The sequence below is a fragment of the Pithys albifrons genome, chromosome Z, assembly GCF_047495875.1.
Source record: "Pithys albifrons albifrons isolate INPA30051 chromosome Z, PitAlb_v1, whole genome shotgun sequence".
Lineage (NCBI taxonomy): Eukaryota > Metazoa > Chordata > Aves > Passeriformes > Thamnophilidae > Pithys > Pithys albifrons.
This window is the reverse complement of record NC_092497.1, coordinates 49,979,592-49,990,939: the sequence shown is the minus strand read 5'-3', so window position 1 is coordinate 49,990,939 and position 11,348 is coordinate 49,979,592.

Genomic DNA, 11,348 nt, shown 5'->3' with positions numbered 1-11,348 from the left:
TGTTCTCTAATGAAAGCACCATCCTGAATGCTTAAGTACAGGATTTGAACTGCATTTGCAAGAACAGTGGCCTTTTCTTCTTATAAGTAAGAACCAGGACAGGAAATTACAACTCCTAGTGGCATCCCTTTAGGAAGGAACCTGTAGAACTTTTGTTTGGGATTGCTGGATTGAAACACTCTGAGGAAACATGGAAAGCCCTGTAGACAAGACAAACAAAATAACCAACCACCAAACAAAACACAACAAAACCAGAAAGGTAGAAAAATTTCCCTCATCATGATCAGTGAGGAAAGGGTGAGAATTATGACTGTGAGGAACAGAAGTTGTTTCACAGCAATGAAGCCACCATGCTATGCAAACAACAGGTGAGGGTAGACGTGATGCTGGGATGCAAAATGCCACAGAGACAATTACCTCTCAGAGGATTTAAGCAATGCGAATAGTTTTCATCACTGGGGAACAAAAGTAAATCCCATCCATAGCACTGTAGGGAAACAAGAAAGGCTCACCTGCTCAAGGAGTAAGGGTCCAGGCTGCCCATCTCTGTGAGCAGTGTCACTACCGCCAGGAGTGGTTCAGTCCAGCCCAAATGTGAATGTGGAGGCCTGGGAGGAAGACGGCTTGTTCTGGTACTTCTTGTAGTCAGGATATTAAAATAAAATGACTGCTTAAGAAGACTTGAAGGAGGTGATGCCTCCAACAACCATGTTCTAAAAGAGGGACAAGGACCTACTCAGAGCTATCATGGTGGGTGACTGCTCCAGGTCTCCAGAATGGTGGTGGGTGAAACATTTTTCTGAGCAACAAGTAGGACTCTCCAAAGCACAGGACTTCATAGCAATGGGGAATTTTAGTTTTCAAACATCTGTAGGGATGACAGTGTTTCAGGTTACAGGCTGTTAAGCAAGGTTTCATAGCAGTTTTCTGGGTGCAAAAGGTGGCAGAAAGAGCAAGAGGAAGTTTTCTTTGGTTTCGACTGTAAGCAAGGGAAAGAACTAGCTGAAAAATTAAGGTGAGAGTCAGTTTAGGTGAGTAAGACCGTGAAATGAAAGTTTCAAAAGGGAAAAAAGAGTCTATTTTGTAAATTATATGTTCTTGTTGGTCTTAATGGAGAGAAAAACAGAGAGAAAGCATATAGGCATGGTGAAATTACTGAAGATGTGTTTAAAAATACTGTGACAAAGTAAGCATGGATAGTAAGAAAAGTCAAAATCTAACATGAGATTACATTAGGAACATGAAGGGCAATGAACACTTTCTGCTTATCATATAAGGAAGAGCATGAATATCAATCAAAATATTGAAGAGCTGAAGTTTTCAGAGGGTTGTGTGAAGTAACCTCTAAACTGTTAATGACTCTCTGGCAATTAATGGAGGATCCTCTGAGGTTTTGAAATGCTAGGAAAAGGCAAATGTATGATTCTTTCTTCAAGACAGGGGAAAAAAGAACTGGGGAATTCCACAGCAGACCATTTTAAATTTGGCTTGCACATAAATACTGGAACAAATATGTTTCTGCACATCAATAGATGAGACAAGTTAACAGCCAGTGTGATTTTTTTGAGAGCAAACTGTGTAGTACATTGTAATTTCCTCTATGCTGGAGTAAGAAGTCTGTGGACAAAAAGAAAATAGTGACTGTCACAACTCTTGAGTCATGAGGAAATGACACACAAGATACTCTGTCTCTTAAATGGAGGGCTTAGATGAAATAGTTAAAATATTGCAACAAATATATTTGAAAGATGAGGAGTTGTTGTTAGTAACTCACTAATGAAACGTAGAACTTCTTGAGTAGGATTCTCTGTGGAGGCTGTCATGAATGTAGAACATCTTGGTATTTCCACTGACGGGTGGAAAAATATAAAGCCAGTGACTGAGCCATGGTCAGGTGTCTGTAAATGTGTTTGAGCACGACCTAAGAACTGAGTTGCAGACAGGTGTGTTCAGGACTAGAGGTCTAGAACTCACCAAGTGTGCATGGAAAGTCCTACCTATGTGGAAAACAGTCACTCAGTGAATTCATGGGGATGAGTCACTACCTGAGCTTAACAGAGGCCACATATGTGTCAAGACTACCAGGCAGAAGGTGTGCGTCCATTAGGATGAACCTTCTATTGCCTAATAGATTATGTGAAGTTGTACAGAACAAATGTCTCACCTGGAATACAATGGTAAAATTTGACCTGTGAGGAAAGACTGAGGTTTTTCATGTCTCTTTTTGAGTCATCTCTTTCTAAACAAAACAGTCTCCAACTGTGTAAAAGGCTACTGCTAAGAAAAAGGGATCAGTTTCTTCTCCATAACCATGTAAGGACAGTAGATTTTAGACAGGCATAGAAAAGGCTTCCAAAACAGTGGGAAGAGATTGCTCTCACTTTATGTTAGATAGCCCTAGAAACAGAGATGCCATCCTTTTTTCCAGAGAACACTTCTAGTCAGAAAAGCTACACATGTAATGACACCAGCCAGCTGGAACTGATACAGGCAAACAACTTCTCATAGCTGGGGGAATCTCATTTTCCTGTCACCAGGTTTTTAAATAAAGTCTGAAGTGAAGCATAACTCCTCTTATAATCCAGCATATGATCTATTGACCCTTCTTGTGCCAGGTAAGGTTTGTGTAAGGAGGCTTCCTGGGAGCTCAGAGCCACTTCTCAGAAATGTTTCAGTGTCCATCAATCTGTATATAAAACTGTATACAAAATGGATATAATAGAGTTATAGGATGTACTCAGAGTGCCCTGCATCTGAACAGAAGGACCTTCGGGCTGGGTAACATATGGTGTTTTCCTGACATAAAAAGGTTATGGATGCATTCAGGGATATGCAAATTTTTCTATATGTTCTTCAGTTGTGATTTGGGAGCTGAAAAATTGCAAAAGGGTGAACTATTCATATGGAATTGAACATAGCACTCTTTTGGATTCAAACCTTCCAGATATTCACACTTTGTTTGGCATGAAAAATTATGTTCCATTCAAGATAAATGTTTTTGTTTCAAAACATTCGTAAAAAAAAACCATGCAGTGTCCAGCGGTGATACTCCAGGCTCAAAATATGAAAGATACAAGCTCAGTTCCTGCTACTGCATGCACAGTTTGGAACTTATCAAGAAGATTTCCTCTTAACAAGGGGAAGGAATGAAGGTCTCAAAGTACTGAAGTTTCCAGCTGCAGAAGTAGAAAAACTGGGGCAAGAGTGGTTAAACCAGGCCAGGGCTCTGTAATTGCAGTCCGTGTGGGAATGGCAGGGTAGAAACCCAAATTGCCTTTGCAAATGGAGCCAGCAGTGCCTGAGCAATACCCTTGGAGACGGGTGGTAGGCTGATGTACCCAGAATTTAAAGCACAGTGCAAAGGCTTCAGGTGTTCCCTAGGCCTTCAGGGATACTCAAGTGGCACCATGAAAGCCATTGCTGGCATAACAATGGTAACTGAGGTGGATACAGTCTAAGCTTGCAATAGGATAATGTTCTTTGGGTGGACTTAGGCAGACAATGGAGGATTTTGGAGGAGGATGAGGCTTCTATTTTAGGAAACTTGCAATAGTATGTCATGCAGCATAGTAGTATCTGAACACATGTTGTTGGACAAATTTGTTTTTAATAACTTTAAATCTGAATTGCAAAGTTGGCATGAGACTTCTCCTTTGTGGGCTGTTGGTGGATGTCATTTAAACAATGTTTCAAATGAGAACTTCAAATGTTTAAGCTGCCCTGAAGGCTTAGCTGGTAGCTGGGAAAATGAGCTAGAGTTTCTGGGAATAAAATTCGTCCTTTCCCAACAACTCATACAACATCTTTCCCCAGTTCTATGAGGAACACCACTGAAAATTGGAATTGTGGAGTAAAATCACCTGGCTGACATGGTAACAAAACATACCTCCCAGGAGAAGCAGTACTATTGGGGCCATTTATGTGACTGTGTCCAAAGCCGTGGGTGCAGACATTAGCTGCAAGCAGAAAAAGGAATGGCAAGCACTGAGCATGTTAGGGCTGGAGATGTTTTATGCCACTCCTTCATTGGAACATTGCTTTCCTCTTAACCATGAGGCTGCGGGAAGGGGAGCTGCAAGTGACTAATTTGATTAGACATTATGCTTGCAGGCTGCTGTATTGACAGCTATACGCAAACTTTTCTGGCCCACTCATCCGTTGGCATAATGAGATTGCAGCTTATCTGATTTACCATGTAATATTCTCATGCCACCTGCTTGTAGACAGGAACAAACTTTCTTGCCTGGAGTCATGGGAGCCCAATGAGGATCAGAGCCATGGCCCTTGCCCCTCCCTGGGCCAGGGTCTTCTTCCACTCTCCAAAGTCTGGCCTCCCTCTCCAGCTGCACGTGGATTGTCTCTCACCCCATGGAGGGCTAGTGTGCAAAACCTTACACCTCTTGCTCAGCATTCTCCCCCTTTCCTTCCCCTTGATGGCTGTCCAGGAACCTTAGGTGGCACCACAGCATGAACCTGACACCTAGGATCTTGCCCTTTGCCCCAGACACTGCTGGGCCACTCTCCTACCTGTGGTCCCTGCTAGTGCAGCCACCAGTGGGTGTAAGACTGCCACAAACTCCCTGTCGACACACACAGTCAGACTGGTTGGAGCTGGACTGGGGCAGAGGGCACTTGAGTAAGTCTGGGGATGGTACCAAACTGAGGGAGCAAGAGGCACGGCTACCCTTCATCAGGACCTGAGGGACTGGAGAGCCTGCTCCAGCCCAGCCTGGTCAAGCACCAAGTCCTGTCTCTGGAGCTGGCAGGAGACCAACAGAGATGCAAAATGGCACCAGGGGGAAATGTGTCAGCTGGGGTGTGTGCATGAACATAGCTGGAGACATGCACTTCTTTTAATGCAATCTGACTGTCACACAGAAATATAGTGGCACCGTGCAGGAGCATGGATTAGTGATGACTCTAGGTCTGCAGAAAATGCAGCTTGAGCAGTAACTGGTTAGGTTAGAGCTGTGTCTCCTTGCTGGAAGGGCAACTGATATCTGAATTGTAGTAGGATTGATAAATATTGGTAATAAAGTGTAAGTCCCATTCATAACTATGTACAAGGGAAAATGTGTGCTGCTGCCAGTTCCGTTGCAAAGGGTGAGCAATACGTAAGCATTTTTGCCAGACTGGTACTTCTATCTTGTCATGACAAAGGAACATCAGCCCTCGTGTTATTAACTCTTGGAGAATTACCTTAAAATTTGCGTGTTAATTTATGTATTGCATTGGTGAATTGCAGGAATCAGTCAGAGATTTCCATCTGAATGGTCCTCACAGAAAGGAGGTGGATTTCAGAAAGTGGCAGCCCTTCCCTTGCACTCTAGCTCACAGTTTGGGTTTTAGCAAGTCTGATTATTACTTTTTTTGAGAGACCTTTATGAGGAAATGTATCTTTGCTATTCCAGGAGACTGGAAATACATCGCAAATATGCACAGATTCTCTTAATTTTATCGCAAGATGGCTCATTTAAAAATATTACAATACAGTAGCTATGGCAATTTCTGCAATATGTCTACATGAGTTTATTATGTTTCAATTGATGGATTGTATCCAAAGCTCTTGGCACAAATCGCTGAATCTTGAATAAGAAGATTACCTCATTCATCAAATGTCCTGTGAAGCTCAAGAACAAATCGTTAAACCCTTTCCAGACTAAACCATGTGTATTCTGTGTGAAACCATCTTCCCAAAATACCTGGGGCATGGAATTAAGGAAACACAATGGTAGAACACAAGAAACTTTTAGAAAGAATACTAATAACAAAAACAGGTGCTCAGATGTAATCAGAAGTAGGTTTGCTCATGCAGTATCAGGAAGAAGCAATGAAGAGAACAGGATAGGCTCTAAGGAAAGATTTGCAGATATCTGCAGAGGAAGAGGACAACATCCCAGATGAGTGACTTGTGGGAAATATGGCCACAATGGGAGCACGGAGAAGGCGGCAGAGAACAAGATTATTTAGTAGGGAAAAAGGGAGCAGAGAAACTGACTCTAACCTCAAGAATCATGAAACAGCAGAAGAGATAATAAGGTAATGGGGAAGAAAAAAGGGCTACTGAGTCTGTAAAAAGCTGTGGAAACAGGAATGCAAACAAGCATAGCCACCATGGGTAGCAATAAGTCAAGCCAAAAAATCAGAAGATGAAGCTGGGAGTGCCTGTGTAGTCTCAGTGCACGTGGCAGTACAATCTAAAGAGGGATGCGACATTGGCAGGTACAAGACTGCAGCAAAGAGGAAGGAAGTAATCATATTGCAGAGACCAGCAGCAGGTTTGGTCATACAGGTGTTTTACAGGAGTGGCCATAGCTCCCTGTGCTGGGGCTGCAGGTACATAACTGCAGTGAGTCTTGCAGAGGGTTCAGTAATGTTGGGGCACACTGGCCTGTCTCCTCTTCCTTCTCTGTGGGCAGAGGGATGATTAGTGCTCATTTCCTAGAAGAGAGGTTACTAATGGGCATTAGTAACTATCTCTTTGGGGCAGCATTGCAATTTTTAGTGTTTCCAGGTTATTGCTGAAGCAGACATAAGCTTAGTCTTCAGGTCAAGTGTATTCAGCTGTAAGTTTACAGAGTAAGTTTACACAGTTGTAAGTTTACACTGTGGGATTCTGATATTTGACTGGAACCGCTGTGCTCTTCTGTAAAATAAACCATTCTGCTATGCAGGTCATGAGAATCATGCCATGGTGAAAACAATAAAGTTTCCTATCTACATAAGACTTATACTATCTGAGGTCTTGCAGCTTTGAAAATCAGCTGTTTAAAGCATAAAACAAACAAAAACATCCTCCAGGAAAAAAATAATTTTATCATCTTTGACAGCTTAGAAAACCCCTCACAGTTCTTTTCTGAAGCCACATGTTTCCACCTGTTTCTCCTGCAGAAGAAGAAGAGATAGAAAGCTGAAATGCAGTTGTATGTGAAACACTTTGTTTATTCTCTAGCTCTGTGACTCCCTAATCAGTCTTATGTTTACAACCTCCCTCCTCTTGGAATCTGGAGAGATGCTCTGACCTAAACCTTCCCTCCTTACACCTTCTGTTGCAGATGGAAATCGTGTCCTCTAATGCCTACTAGGGCTGTGTGCCCAGCTAATGGCTTTTGACTGTGTGCACATACAGATTTCCTTGGCTTTTGTAATTTGTGCTTCTGGTTTTAGCTTTTAAATCCATCATCAGGGCTGGCATGGACATCCTGGCTTATCCATAACTACTCAAGCTCTGTGCCAGCAATATCACTTTTGTAAAGCACCTTGAGATGTATACTATGTAAGGAGCTGTATATATCCCATTGGAGTAATCTGGTGTAATAATCTGGAGGCAGCTCTTACTGTCTGCAACATACAGACATATGGTCTCCTGTTACATCATGCTTTGCCACAAATTAGAGCCAATAGATTTATTCCTGCATTTTTGGTGTTAAGCTCTTTCTGTTGCATGAATAGAAAAGGAAACAGAATACTATATGCAGGGATATTCACATACCCTCTGTGTCTCTTGATTTTGGAATGCATTCTGGGAATAACACCAGGGAACTCTGGTCTGTTACCTCACTGCAAAATGTGGGAGAGGGTACTGCTGCCTAAAATGAACAATCTCCTTCCTGTCTTGCTCCGGAAGAAGAATGGGTTCAGGGCATAGAGATATCCCACAGGTCTCTCCAAGTGTAAAGACCTTATCTCCAGAGAGCAGAACTCCATTCATGTTTGCAGATGCCACTGTCCTTGTCCACTTTGAAATGGCAGACTCTCCAGCCTTCTTGTTCTCAAAGGGCTGATCTCTGCCCTCCAGGAATGGCAGCTTGGCATGAAAAAGACAAATATTGTATTTAAACAACTGTTGCAAGTAAAATTTATAAACCTGCCAATGCCTGCAAATGGATCAGTTCAGTAGTAGTAAATACTAGATATGTATGGAGATATGTCAATAGTATGCCTTATAGTAAATACTACAAAACAACAACCAAAATGTTCACCTTTTTAGCTGATGGCCAATAAAAGGTCCCTTCATGATGAGGTTGCCTCAGGCCTGAATAGTCTTTTGGTAGAGATTTGCAACAGGCCATTTGGGAAACTCTCACATTTTGGAGAGTGAAAGCCAGCAGCTCACTGACCAAGCTGCAACTGTCACCCATACAGTTGTGCAGAAACCAGTAGATGGCACAAAACTATCTACTCTGCCTCTTTGGCCAGCAGATCGTTGTGTGTTAAAATCCCACTGCAGCAGAGATTTTAGCCAGCTCTGCATTCACCCTGTTCAACCAAGGCAGCAAGATGCCAAAGGGTTTGGGAGAGAGCCTTCTACTTAATTTTTCTGGAAAGACCTTGCCAATGGCCCTGAGAAAATCATTCACTCCAGGCTGACTACTCATCATGGCAGAGAAGCTGAGGCTCCTTGACTCCTCTGTGCCTTGACCAGCCCTCTGTTTTTTCTTGAGAACAGGGATACAAGTGTGTGTCTTTGTCTGAGATGCATTGTGCGTATGGGAGCATGTGAGTCCCTGCTTTGCCAACTGTCAGTCATACATTTAACAAGAATTACATTATCATACTTCTGAAGCAAAAGGTGCCTTTCAGTTCCTCACACTTAAAACTGTGAGGCTTTTGAATGTTGCCTTGAAAGTCAAATGGCAGTGATTTATGACTCCTTTTCAATCTAACGATGTAACACACCTGAGAACCTTACCCTTGAACCACAGAGGAACAAACTGCAAACAATTTCCTCTTTGTCTGTATTGCATTACTCTCTTCAGTGTACTTTCTGAGCAGAAGTCACAGAAACTGAAGACATCTATGCCCACAGCCTTCATGTGGTGTCCCACTATGGGGAAGCCTTATTTCTCCTGCCTTCCACCCTGATGAAGGAGTGGAGCAGACTGTCACCGTCTTCTCAGTCCTTGGCAAATCTGGGACTGGAGTGTGTGTTCTCGAGCAATACAGGTACAAGCATATGACACTCCAGTAAAGGAGCCTAACATCCTCAGCAGCACAAATTAGATCTAAAGCCAGAGCATGAAATCCTCACAACTTATGGTGCAATAACCACTACAATAGCAGTCAAGGGTGACTCAGAATGCATGTCCATGTAGTTGTTCTCCATCACCCTGGCAAAGAAGCCCACAGCTTGATTGCCTGCAAGACAGTAGGGAACTTAATGCCTGATGCAGGAGGCTATTTAGAGATCCCATACCGTGCCATCGGCTGCTGAGCTAGCAACACATGTTGCTAAATCTGAGATGGCAGAGCAGTTGCAGTAATTCCCAGAGCAGTTTACCCAAAGCTTACTCAAATAATAAGACAGAAGAAGGGGGACCTGTTAGGGGTAGGAAATCCAAAACTGCTGCTGACATATTTCAAGGATAGGGAAGAAAATAAGATCAATCATCTCATCTGCACACCTGTTTTACTGCAGGTAATTAAAACTACCAGTTACTCACATGCTGAGCTCAGTACACTGAATGACCATGCCACCTTTTTTGTTAAAGAACAGCAAATTTTGATGAACAGGTCTGGAATGGGCTCTTGAATGTCTTCTTTGACAACCAAATCCTGCAGGGCACCTTTGTTCTTGTAAAATCTGTTTCATGTTACATCAAATTCAACAAGCCCAGGAATACAGTTCAATACTTTGATTCCATCCTTTATTTTTTTTCCTCTGCCTAGTACAAATGACCATAAAATTGTGAAAATGAAGGTCAATTTCATTTTGCTTTGTTCTTGCTCCAAACAGCAAATAATGCAGTGACAGATGTTAAGCTCACCAACCAAAATCTTGTGCTGTGATTAGCTATTATTAGCATGTGTCTAATCCCCAGGAGATTAAATGGTCATCTAAGCATGGCTTCGGGTGTCACCTGTGTCTCAACATGGACGTAAACTAATCTGTTTTGTTGGAAACAGATGAAGTGATAAGGGTTTGGAAGCCCTCTAACTTACAGAAAACACTTTAGTTTGTTCTTTGTCATATTCCCATGTTAGGGTGGAAAAGCACAGTTCTACATCTAGCCCTGAAATGCAGTTTAAGGAGTTACTTTTTATGAGACTCTTCAAGCAGTCAAGCAGTCCCACTTACCAGCAGTTCATTCCCCTGTGAACTTGCCCAGGTTGCCTTTGAAGACACATAGATGGAATAACAGAGAACATTCAGTCACCGTACTGCACGCAAAGTACCATTGTCTTCCTCTGAAGTATACATGGAAGCTGCACAGAGGCCAAATAAAAGTGTTCTCTGGCATCAAGCAAGGACAGTCTTTCCCAGACAATTGGCAATACTAAACAAACTGCCTTGAAAGCAACACAGTTCACACCAGCTACAGGCTAAGGTTGCATGTTTCTGTTCAGGAATTCCTGGGCAAGTGGCAGTAAGTGATATCCAGCCACATCCAGAAGGCTGAATGTCCAGATCATTGAATCAGAACCAAAAGGGCCAGGACTTCCTGGGCTTACTCCCAGGAACTTACTTTGGAACTATAGAGTTATTCCTAGTGGTTACGTCCAAGGCAGCCTAGCAGCCCAGGAGAAGTAACTGCTACTGCTGGCAGGTCCTAGCTGAGCGTCTGAAGTCTTAGATCTCCCAAGTGAGCCTGGGAGAAGGAGTACAGGAGCAGCCTCTGCAGTTGGGGAAATTCTTTCGGCACTTGAGAATGACAGTCATGGTTTGCTGCCAAAAATATTTTTCTGGTACTTTCTGCTTTCTCATCCTTTTGTATTTTATTGTATCCCCATGAAAGGCTTCTAGGAAGAACTTTTAGGTAAGGAGAGAGCTATAGCATTTATGTAATTGGAAATGTAGACAGAATTAACTGGGAAGAATGTGAATAAAATTGTTGCAGTGCACAACAGAACTGGGGACTCCAAGATTTCGATGTGAAAACATGAAGGCAAAAATCTGTATTTTGGCACTTCTTTGTTCCCTCCCCCCGTAGGTAATGCATAACATCCTTCTATTTTTGCAAGGATAACAGTAATTTGATGATGCAGGTATCAGAAGAGCTAATTGTGTATCTACTCCATGAATGTTGTCAAACTCAAACACGTGACTCTGCAGCTGAGTATGTACAGTCCAAGTGTTTCTCTGATTAATGCTTTGGGCTTATTTTCCTAACATGTGTTAGAAGCAGAAAGATTTCAATGAGACAAAGGTGTGGTACAAACAAATCAGCAGATTTATTGGCTTTCTGGGCAGCTTTTCCATTATGTAAAGGCTGTGTTTGTATTACTATAGCAGTCAGACCCACCAGTGTGAGGATTAAAGTTGGTTTTTACATAATGGATTATCCAAGATTAAGTGTTTTATTCAGGCACAAGAGCAAAAATAACCAATTAGTGACTTTGCAGATTCC